This window comes from Hevea brasiliensis, chromosome 11 (assembly GCF_030052815.1).
Source record: "Hevea brasiliensis isolate MT/VB/25A 57/8 chromosome 11, ASM3005281v1, whole genome shotgun sequence".
Taxonomy (NCBI): Eukaryota; Viridiplantae; Streptophyta; class Magnoliopsida; order Malpighiales; family Euphorbiaceae; genus Hevea; species Hevea brasiliensis.
The window spans coordinates 5809769-5820193 of NC_079503.1; the positions used below are offsets into that span (position 1 = coordinate 5809769).

Consider the following 10425-nt stretch of genomic DNA (forward strand, 5'->3'; position numbering starts at 1 on the left):
GGAAGGGGAAAATGGTCTTTTCTTGTAGCACTGTTCAACTTTCTATAGTCTATGCACATTCTCCAACTCGAATAGTTCTAGTGGGTATCAATTCATTATTCTTATTTTTAACAATCACACCCCACCTTTCTTTGGTACAACATGCACAGACTAACCCACTCCTTTATCGTAAATAGGGTAAATAATTCCAGCAGCTAGTAATTTTAGGATTTCCTTTTTCACAACATCCTTCATTGTAGGATTCAATCTTCTTTGATGTTCAATGGAAGGTTTACTATTTGGCTCAAGGAAAATCCTATGCATACAAACTGTTGGACTAATTCCCTTTATATCATCAATTGTATAACCCAAAACTCTTCTATATTCTCTCAAAACTCTCAACAATTTTTCTTTCTCAATATTAGTCAAAGATGCATTAATTATGACAGGATATGTTTCATTTGGTCCAAGAAAAGCATACCTGAGGTTGGAAGGAAGAGGTTTAAGATCTACCTTTGGGGCATCCTCTACCTTTAATGATGGTGGTTTGATCTCTAAATTTTGTACTTCTTCAAGTTGAAAAATTGTGGCTTCAGGATGTGGTGGAGAGCTCTCCAAGTGTTGTGCAAAAGTAGCTATGTTGTGGTTATCATCATCAATGCTCCCATCATGGACTAAGCAATTTTCAAGTGGGTCTTGTGGATAGCTTTTTCTGAAATGCTCTTGAACAATTTCTTCAATAATGTCTACCCGCAAACAAGACTCAACTTCTTCATGTTTCCTTTTCATGGCAGGATTGATGTTGAATATCATTTGATCATCTCCCACTCTAAGTGTCAATTGCTCACCCTTCGCATCAATTAATGCACCAGCTGTTGCCAAGAAGGGTCTTCCCAATAAGATAGGAACTTTTGTGTCTTCTTCCATATCCAAAATGACAAAGTCCACCGGAATGTAAAATTTCCCAACCTTGATAGGCACATTTTCAAGAATGCCTTCCGGATACTTAATTGAACGGTCAGCCAATGATAGATACATGTTTGTGGGCTTCAATTCTCCCATATTCAACTTCTCATATATTGAAAGTGGCATTAGGCTGACACTAGCTCCAAGGTCACATAAGGCATTTGCCACACAATTATCACCAATATGACAAGGGATGGAAAACACACCCGGATCTTTGAGTTTGGGAGGTAACTTCTTCTGGATTATAGCACTGCATTGCTCTCCCAAGTTGATGGTGTCATAATCTTCTAGTATTCTCTTGTTGGAAAGAATCTCCTTCAAAAACTTGGCATAACTTGGCATTTGGGATAGTGCCTCAGTGAATGGCACATTGATATACAACTTCTTTAGCACTTCAAGGAATTTGCCAAATTGTTTGTTTAGCTTGTGCTTGATGAATCTTTGAGGGTAGGGAAGGGTGGGCTTGTAAGGTTCAGGTGGGATGTATGGTTTCTCTCCCTCATCTTGCTCACTTTTGCTTTCTTCTTCTTTTTCATTTTTCTTGCTCTCAACTGAATTTTCTTCTTTTGTGCTCTCTTTTTCTTCTCTCTTGTTTTCACTCTCTTGACCAACTTTTTTACCACTTCTCAAGGTTACAACCTTACATTGCTCATGAGGGTTTTGTGGTTGGCTAGGTAGTTTCCCATAGGAATTGCTTCCTGATGAGCTTGCTTGTTGCGCCAATTGAGTCTCCAACATGCGGTTGTGGACTTGTAATTGATCCATGGTTTGTCTCATGTGTTGCATTTCTTCCTCCAATTTGCTATTCATCTTGCTTTGTTCAGCAAAAAATTTCTCCATCATGTTCTCCAAAGATGGCTTCGGTTCATGAGATGGAAGGGATTGTTGTGCTCTTGCTTGATATCCAGGTGGTGGCTGCCTTGTGGGCTAAAATTGAGGCTGAAATTGAGGCATATTCTGCTGCACAAACTGCTGGTTATGAGCATAATTTGAGCTTTGGCCTTGCTGAGCAAAAGTTGCTTGTGGTCTCCATGTTGAGTTGTTCACATTAGAGTAAGCATTTCCCATAGGTTTCTGTTGATAACCTCCTGCATAAGCAGCTTGCTCCTGCAAATAATCATCACCATAAGAAGAGTAATCAACTCCACAACTTTGGGTTCCATCTGTGAAGGCAACTTGTTGCATAGTTGTAGGAGTTGAGTTTGTTGCCTTTGTGCAAAAATCACTAAGAAGCTGAGTCAACTGATCAAATCTTGCATTCATGTAGCTAACTGAGTCTAGTTCATAGATCCCAGCTTTCTTTGGCTCAAGTGCTCTAGGATTTCCCCATAAATGGGTATTATGAGCAATCTTCTCTAATAGATCATAGCATTCTTCACTTGTCATTCTCATGAAATCTCCTCCTGCTTGTGAATCAATTGTGTTTCTTATGGCTGGAGTAACTCTGGTGTAGAAATTCTGAACAGTCATCCATTTGGGTATTTCATGATGAGGACATTGCCTTTCAAGCTCCTTAAATCTCATCCAAGATTCATACAAAGTTTCATCATCTCTTGGTTTAAAAGCTACCATTAAATTCCTCAAATGAGTAATTTTCCCAGGTGGGAAAAATTGAGATAGAAAAGCTTGAGATAGCTGCTCCCAAGTAGCTATAATAGCTTGTGGAAGTGAGTCATACCACTCTAATGCTGAATCCCGAAGAGAAAATGGAAATAATGTGAGCCGAATAACTTCATCAGAAACTCCAGGTTGCCTTTGTGTACCACATATCATCAAAAATTTCTTCAAATGAGAATGAGGATTTTCAAGTGGACTACCTCCAAATTGTGAATTCTGAACCATTTGAATGAGACCAGTTTTTAACTCAAATTGATTAGCTCCAATAATAGGTCTGTTATCTCTCACATCAGTACATCTAGGAAAAGCATAGTCTAACATGGATCTTCTTTGAGGATCATTTTGATTAGCATTTTGCCCGTTTTGCTCATTTCCTCCATTGTTTCCACCAATAGCTCTATTTTGATTCTCCATATTTTCTATTGTCTCCTCTTGCTCAAATATTTGTTGTTCTTCTTTTTCTGCTTCTTTTCTTCTCTTGTATTCCTTTTTGTTGGCTCGACAGAATTTTTCAATTTCAGGATTGAACAACAATTCAGTATCACTTGTGCTTTTCGATCGTCTCATAAACAAGAAAAGTACCTGAAAAACACAAGGAACAATAGTGAAAATAAAAGAAAATAAAAATTCTAATTAGCTTAAAACAATTAAAATCCAACTTAAAAACAAACAATTCCCCGGCAACGGCGCCAAAAACTTGATACGGTGTGTCCGCAAGTGCACGGGTCACAGTAGTATAGTTTTAAAAAAATGATATCGATCCCACAGGGAATTGTGCTTAAATTGGAAATAAAAGTATAAGCTAATTAGAATGACAAAAATTAAAGATGTAAAATGAAATTTCAAATTAAGACAAAAATTAAAGATGTAAAATGAAATTTGGAATTAAAATTTGTATTCGAGGAATTAAAACTAAATCAAACAATTAACTAAAATTAATTAAACTAGATTACCAAAAATTAATGTGGAATTTCTATTTATGAAATTTGAGAGGAATTAAATCTAAATTCAATAAAAATAAAAATAAAGTGATTCTAGAGATTGGATTTAAATTGGATTTAAATTTAAATTGGATTTAAATTGAAATTGCTATTTATGAGATTTGGAGGATTTAAATCTAAATTCAATGAAAATTAAATTGATTCTAGAGATTGGATTTTCAATATTGTTTGCATGTGGTTTATCCTTAATTTAGCCAAACACATGAGAATTGCAATTTTGAGGGAAATCAATTCTTAAATTTTTGAAACCTTTTTCAAGCATCTCAAAATTGGTTTTCATTAAATCAAACCCTGTTTTCACGGTATTTCAAATCTAACAAAAACCCAACTAATGCATAAAATTGATTTTTGGAAAATTCCCCTTAATCTTCTTAGCTTATTTCTAACACCAAGAAAATAAAGTTTATTGCAAGATTATCCATCCCCAATATTCACTTTTCAGTCCATCTATTAAGGATTAAAACTTAACTTAATGAGGGCCCATTCATCAAGCAAGGCAATAAGCACACAAGCAATAAATCAAAATATAACAAATCCCATTTAAATGGCTAAATCAGTTCAAAACCACAAAATAAATCAATATTTACAAACCCATCTCTAGAATCTCAATAAACTACTCACAAATCATTGTTTAAAGACAAACCCAAATGAAGAAATGAAGAAATAATGGAAATGTAAGCTAAAAGGGGTAGAAAAACCCAGCAAATTTGCAGAAGGATCTCTGCAGAAAGGTGCAGAAACGTGATCCTTGCTGCTGCTGGAAGAAAATGCAGAAGGTGCTCCTCCTTCTCTCTTTCTCACTTTTCCGAAAATGACTCCCTTGCTCTCTATGGAAAGAAAGTGATAAAGGGCACTTTATATAGGCGAGGGGACTGTTCTAGAATGGGTAAAAGGGGGAAGGATCCAGAGAAAGTGAGGTAAAAAGGCTGGAGTAACGGAAATGCCACGTCAATAATTTTCCAGTAAAAACGACATAAGCCGAGTCAGTTGTGTCGCGGGTTGTGTCGCTCTCGGCGTGAATATCTGACGATCGACACAACCTGCGACATAAGCTAATTCGGTTGTGCTGCAGGTTGTGTCGCTCTCGCCATTTTACTCAACTTCAAAATTTTTGCAATTCGACTTTAATCTCCTCCAAATGGCTACTCTGATCAAAATACATCAAATTTCTCCAGATTTAACCTACAAAACAAATAAATTCCAAAAATTAAACTAAGAAATGTGAAAATTGTAAAATTGACTAAATATATACTAATATCTAAAATAATAGTTATGAATAAGGGTAAATTATGTGCAAAAATTATACCTAAATGATGATATAAAATGCATGCATCAGAAACCCTAAGTCTCAACCAAAAATTCCTTAGAAAAACTATATCCCACCCTAAACTAAAGCCTAACTGGTAGAGAGCACTCAAGAAAACTAAAAGAAATTAAGAGTTTAGGGCAAGAGGAATTTCAGCCAACGTGGTTCCATGAGGGGAGTGAAGGTTTGGTGGATTTGAAGGTTGATTTAGGCTAAGGAGAGCTTGAAGACAAGGTTAGTGCTATGAACTTCATTTAATTTTGAAGTTTGATAATTTTGGTTAGGGTTTGATACATTTGAGAATTTTATTATCTATGTCTTATTTATTGCAATTAAGCAAATATTATTGCTATTGGAATGTATGATTGTTGAAATATGTTGAGAAGATACCAAATGAGTTAAGGGAGTGCGGTGTTGTGTTTATGCAGGATTTTCTGGACCTTGAGTCCAGTGTGGTTTTTTGGCCATAAGTAGAATTGTGCAAGTCCAATTTTCAAGGCCAATTAGAGATGAAACTAAACACATAATGACACAACTTTTATGAAGAAATCCTGCCCAGAAAACCAAGTTAGAATGACCTAGAAATTGCCCCAATCCGGGTGACCAACAACCCATCCCTGGAAAATGACCAAATGAATAGTGTTTGTTCATTTGATCATAACTCACTGTAGAAATGTCTAATTGACTTGAAATTTATATCAATGGAAAGCTTAAACAATTTAGAACAACTTTTGTACAGAACACAAATTTAAATTTTGAACCTAACCAATTGAAATTTTTAGCCCAAATTAGGACACTAAATCTGGCAGAACCAAATTCTGCCCAGAATTTCTGGACAAGACCAATCCGGCCAGTTATGGTGTTTAGGCCATAACTTGAGTTACAAAACTCCAAATGGAATGATTCAAAAAGGGAATTAAAGACGACACATAAAGGAACAACTTTCACGAAGAAAGTTTTGTCAAAATTCTACTGTAGCAAGGTCCAATGAAACAGTAAACTTGGACCTCAAATTCTGAAAAATTGAAATAAAACCTAGGAGGCTAGGAATTGAGTTTGGCAATCAATGCCAATAAAAATAAAATACAAAATGTGGTATCTTGGTGAATTTAGGCTCAACAAATTTATTATAAATAAAAAAGTCAACCTTTGAATGGAAATGGTCAAATAAATAGTAACCACTAAATTATGTGAAGTAGAAAATCAAACTATAAGAACCATTGTAGTTATTAATATAGAACGTGGTAGGTAAATTGTGAATGGTGAATTTGAGTGACACTAGGATTTAAGGAAAATTTAGCTAAATTTGAAATCTATGAAATATTCATGGATTACTTGAAATATGAATAATAATTCACCTAAATTACGAGGAATAGATAGTTAGAGCTTATATGCCCATTACAAATAGAATTCATGATACATTAGTAATACAATTAGAAATATGAAATTGTAATTAGCATAAGTGAATTGTCAAATGTATAAGTGAGATGAAGTCAACATGAGGAATTATGTTTCATTGTAATTAGAACAATAATAATATCCTACCCAATAAGTGGTGCATGAGAGGAATTAAGGTGAATTATGAATACTTGTTCTCATCATGAGGAAAAAGAGAAATTAAAATTAATACATTAATAAGTTTGTATCTCAACTACATTGCTAGGGAAAATTTAATTTTCAATTCTGGACCTCATAATATATTCATAATACAACTGGGAATATAAAATGTGAATTATATATATATAGACTGTTAAATGTGAAAATGAGGCGAAATTATCACTAGGGCTATGCCTCTTTTGTAACCAGAAATTAATACCTTACATAATTAATGGCATATGAGAAACAAAAAGAATGTTTTGAGTACAATGGTACATAAGAACCATTATTGTGAATTATGATCAATACAAATGATATAATAAATGAATGTATAAATTATGATAAATGCATAATTTATGTAAAATTGTATTCTAAAAATTTATATTTTTGTTATGAATAGAATTGAAATATTATAAATTATAATTAGAATTTATCGTGAAATAATGAAATAATAAAACAAAACATATTAACACTTAATGGTACTTATGTGCCCATGTATTTCCTAGACACGTGTGTCAGATTGGATAGATTGGCATGCCAATAGGGTATTGTTTTAGCAGTACTGCGTATGGCTTTATGCCCGCACTCATGGCTTTTATGCCCGATTATATGTTATCATGGCTTTTTAGCCATACTGACTGCATACGTGGTTGACGTTCCGCGTCCCATGGTATGACGGCCCGAGGCACCACCCGTTATCCAGTTTAGTCAGCCTGTCATAGGTTACCTGGGCAGTGTAAATTATTGAAATTATTTAAGAATATTAATAATTAAAAATATTAGAAAGTGTTGAATGAAATGAGAAAAAAAAGATTAGCGATAGAAACATAACTAAATCAAGTAGTACAAATGAAATTTTCAGAATTGTAGGAACCGAAAATATAATACTCCTAAAATTAATCTGTATATCGAATATTGTTACTGTATAAACTCAGCACTTCCAAACAGGGACAAAATAGAATACAAGATAGTTGATATTAGAAATATCATACAAAATTTAATTGATACCCGAGGATCTAAATTATACTTTAGAATTATACTTCAGTCTTTCTTTATTTGTATATATTATTTTCTTGTTATATTATTGCACCACTAAGCAGAAATGCTTAGCGCGATGAATTTGTTTCATTCGCGCAGGTACTGAAGGTAAAGCCCAGCGAATATTAAATAGGGATTTTGGAGTTCAGATATGCAGAAGTATCTGAAGTATTCAAGGTTGTCACCTCCTCAGCAATGCATGTAGATATGACCCATATAGATCATCTTTTGTATTTTGTATAAAATGCTTAGTTAGTGTATTGTAATGTAGATTATGAAAAGGTAATTAATAGGAATGTGATGTAAACTAATAAATTAGCTTTTTCATATGTAATTAATTTATATATCATGTAAATTACAAAATTATGTAATTATTTTGTAAATTATGTAATTTGAGCATGAATGAGATTGCATGAGTTTGAAGATAGAATTGAAATATATAGATGATGCATGAAATGATGAAATGATTATGAGAATTATTGATGAGATTTTTATTGTAAAATATTATTGAAAATTTCAAGCTGGTAAATAGTGAATCACGTCAAAAGTAAATAAAATAGGGGAAATTTTGTTAGTTTCTCTATAGAATATGAATTATTTTAAAATATAACGAGTTTAAAATTATTAAAAAAATAAAGTAAGATAAGTTAGGGTACTTTGACACTAAGTGTGATATGCCTTGCTCGGCTATACTGTAGTCAATGATGATGGGTGTCACATACCTAATCAAGTTTTGGCAGCTTCTATAACAATACCTGAATATTCACACAACTACCATATGTGTTGAATTTATAACAGATTAAGTGTAGATAAGAATTTATAAATTAAAAAAAAAAAAAAGACTATGAAAAGTCTTTCTAGCTTAAAGGGTGATTTTGCGACTGAATTTTCTGTCCACAGACTGAATTTTCTGAATTTTCTGTCCATTGACTGAATTTTCTGTGAATTTAATTAATTAGAAGCAGTTCATCAAACGCTCAACTTTTATGGTTGCCAGTGCTAAAGATAAATCTTATCACCTGTGCTCACCAATTGAATGTTGCCAATTCATATTATTTTTTTTTAAAAAAAGAACACATATTTTTATGATCATGTGACTGATATTAAATTATTTATATAGAAAATAAGAAAAAAATTAGCAAAAAAAATTTAATTGATTAATTAAAAAACAAATTAACCTGTATACTCTGGCACTAGTGATCCTTTCGCAAAAACATAATTTTCATACTTCATAAATAAGCTGTTTCACTAATTATATATATATTTATTAAAAACTTGTTTGTTATTGTTGTTAAATTTTGCTATTGTTATTTTGAAGCTGTTTATAAAATTCTTGTTTTGAAAAAGTAATTTATATGTTTAATAATAAAATAAAAAATTATTGTTGATAAAAAAAATTATTTATTATTTAGTACGTTATTGTTAGAAGTAAAATGATAAAAAGACTAAATTATAAATATATTATTTTAATTTTATTAATAATTAACTATTAGTTTTATTCGTATTAATTTTTTTTTCTAATTATATTCAATTTATAAATTTTAGAAATTAATTATAAAAAACTTCATTGTAATTTAAAATAAATAATATTTAAAATAAATTTTTTAAAAAAATTAATCAAAATCACAATTTAAAAGGGTATCATTGAATTAAAAGGATTGAGGTGAATAAATGGCTAGAGTCAAATGAAGATTAGACTTACTTAAATTTAGACTGATTGTAAATAAAATGTTAAAACTAATCAATTAATTAATTGATCCTTTTATAAATCCATTAATTTTTTAAGATGACTTTGAATGGAATAATAACATTATGATTTTTTACATGAAAATCACAAAAGTATATTATATAAAAAAAGTTTTAAAATCTTATATAATTTATTATATTTATGGTAATATATATATTTATATATATATATATATATATACAAATAAAAATTAAATTATTTATGTAGAGCAATCTTTTGATATGGTCTATATATAGATATAGACCTAAAAATGTGATTGACATAGTTGCTGTTTAGTCAGTCATTAAAAAATAAATAAATTTTAATTTAAAAGTATTAAGGATTCACGTAATAGAAATTAATACTGATTTTATGGGATTCCTTGTAACAACCTCATTTTAGCTAGTCTGTGTATTCGACTGTTCCGGTGACCAATGTCTGACCGGACAGCTAGAATATCTGAAATTGTATTTAGACTAGAGTGAGGAGTCATAAATAATTCAAATAAGTGTAAGAAAAATTAAACAAAAATTTTAGAAATGAAATACAACAAAGTTAAATGAGCCAATACTTCAGTGATAGGTGATCATAACGGGAAGTTGCTGTCTTCACAGCTATTAACCCTAAACCCAAGGGGAATCCCGTGAAATAATTTCTGAGATGCCACAGAAGAGTTACGGTGCCCTAGGTAGCATTAGAACGCCAAAAAAAGGTTAGGAGAATTTTTAAGATCGGTACAGACAGTTTTGGCTCATTAAGCAAAACGAAGGGTACTTTGGTCATTTCGTCTTCAGAGATGATTTTTGACCGACTTGTCAATTTAAGTAGGTGAATTATATGACTTAAAATGTGAACAAATATCGATGAAAATTTAATTAAAAAAATGAGTAAAAGAAAGGCTTATCGAGTACTAAAGAAAAAGGCGAATTGAAAATCTGGTAAGACTAAAAATTCGGTCAATGAAATTTGAAAGTCCCACATTGACCAAAAATGAAATTTATTAAGTTAAAAAAGCTAAATTAGTTTAATTAATTGAAATTATAAAAATTAAATATAATTATTTAATTAGTCAAACCAAAATGATTAGGAATTTCAATTTAATTGCAAAAGTGCCATCTAACAATATTTACAAATTGGCCATTGGGCATTAAATTAATATATAAATCAATAATTGAAAAGAAAATTCTGTCTTCCCA

At 31.5% G+C, this 10425-nt stretch overlaps 1 non-coding gene across 1 annotated transcript; it reads left to right on the top strand.

Moving 5' to 3' along the window:
- Positions 1-2425: 2425 nt before the first annotated feature.
- Positions 2426-2532, top strand: LOC131170885 (small nucleolar RNA R71). Its single transcript, XR_009141650.1, has one exon. It is a non-coding gene; the product is annotated as a small nucleolar RNA R71 (small nucleolar RNA).
- Positions 2533-10425: the final 7893 nt, after the last annotated feature.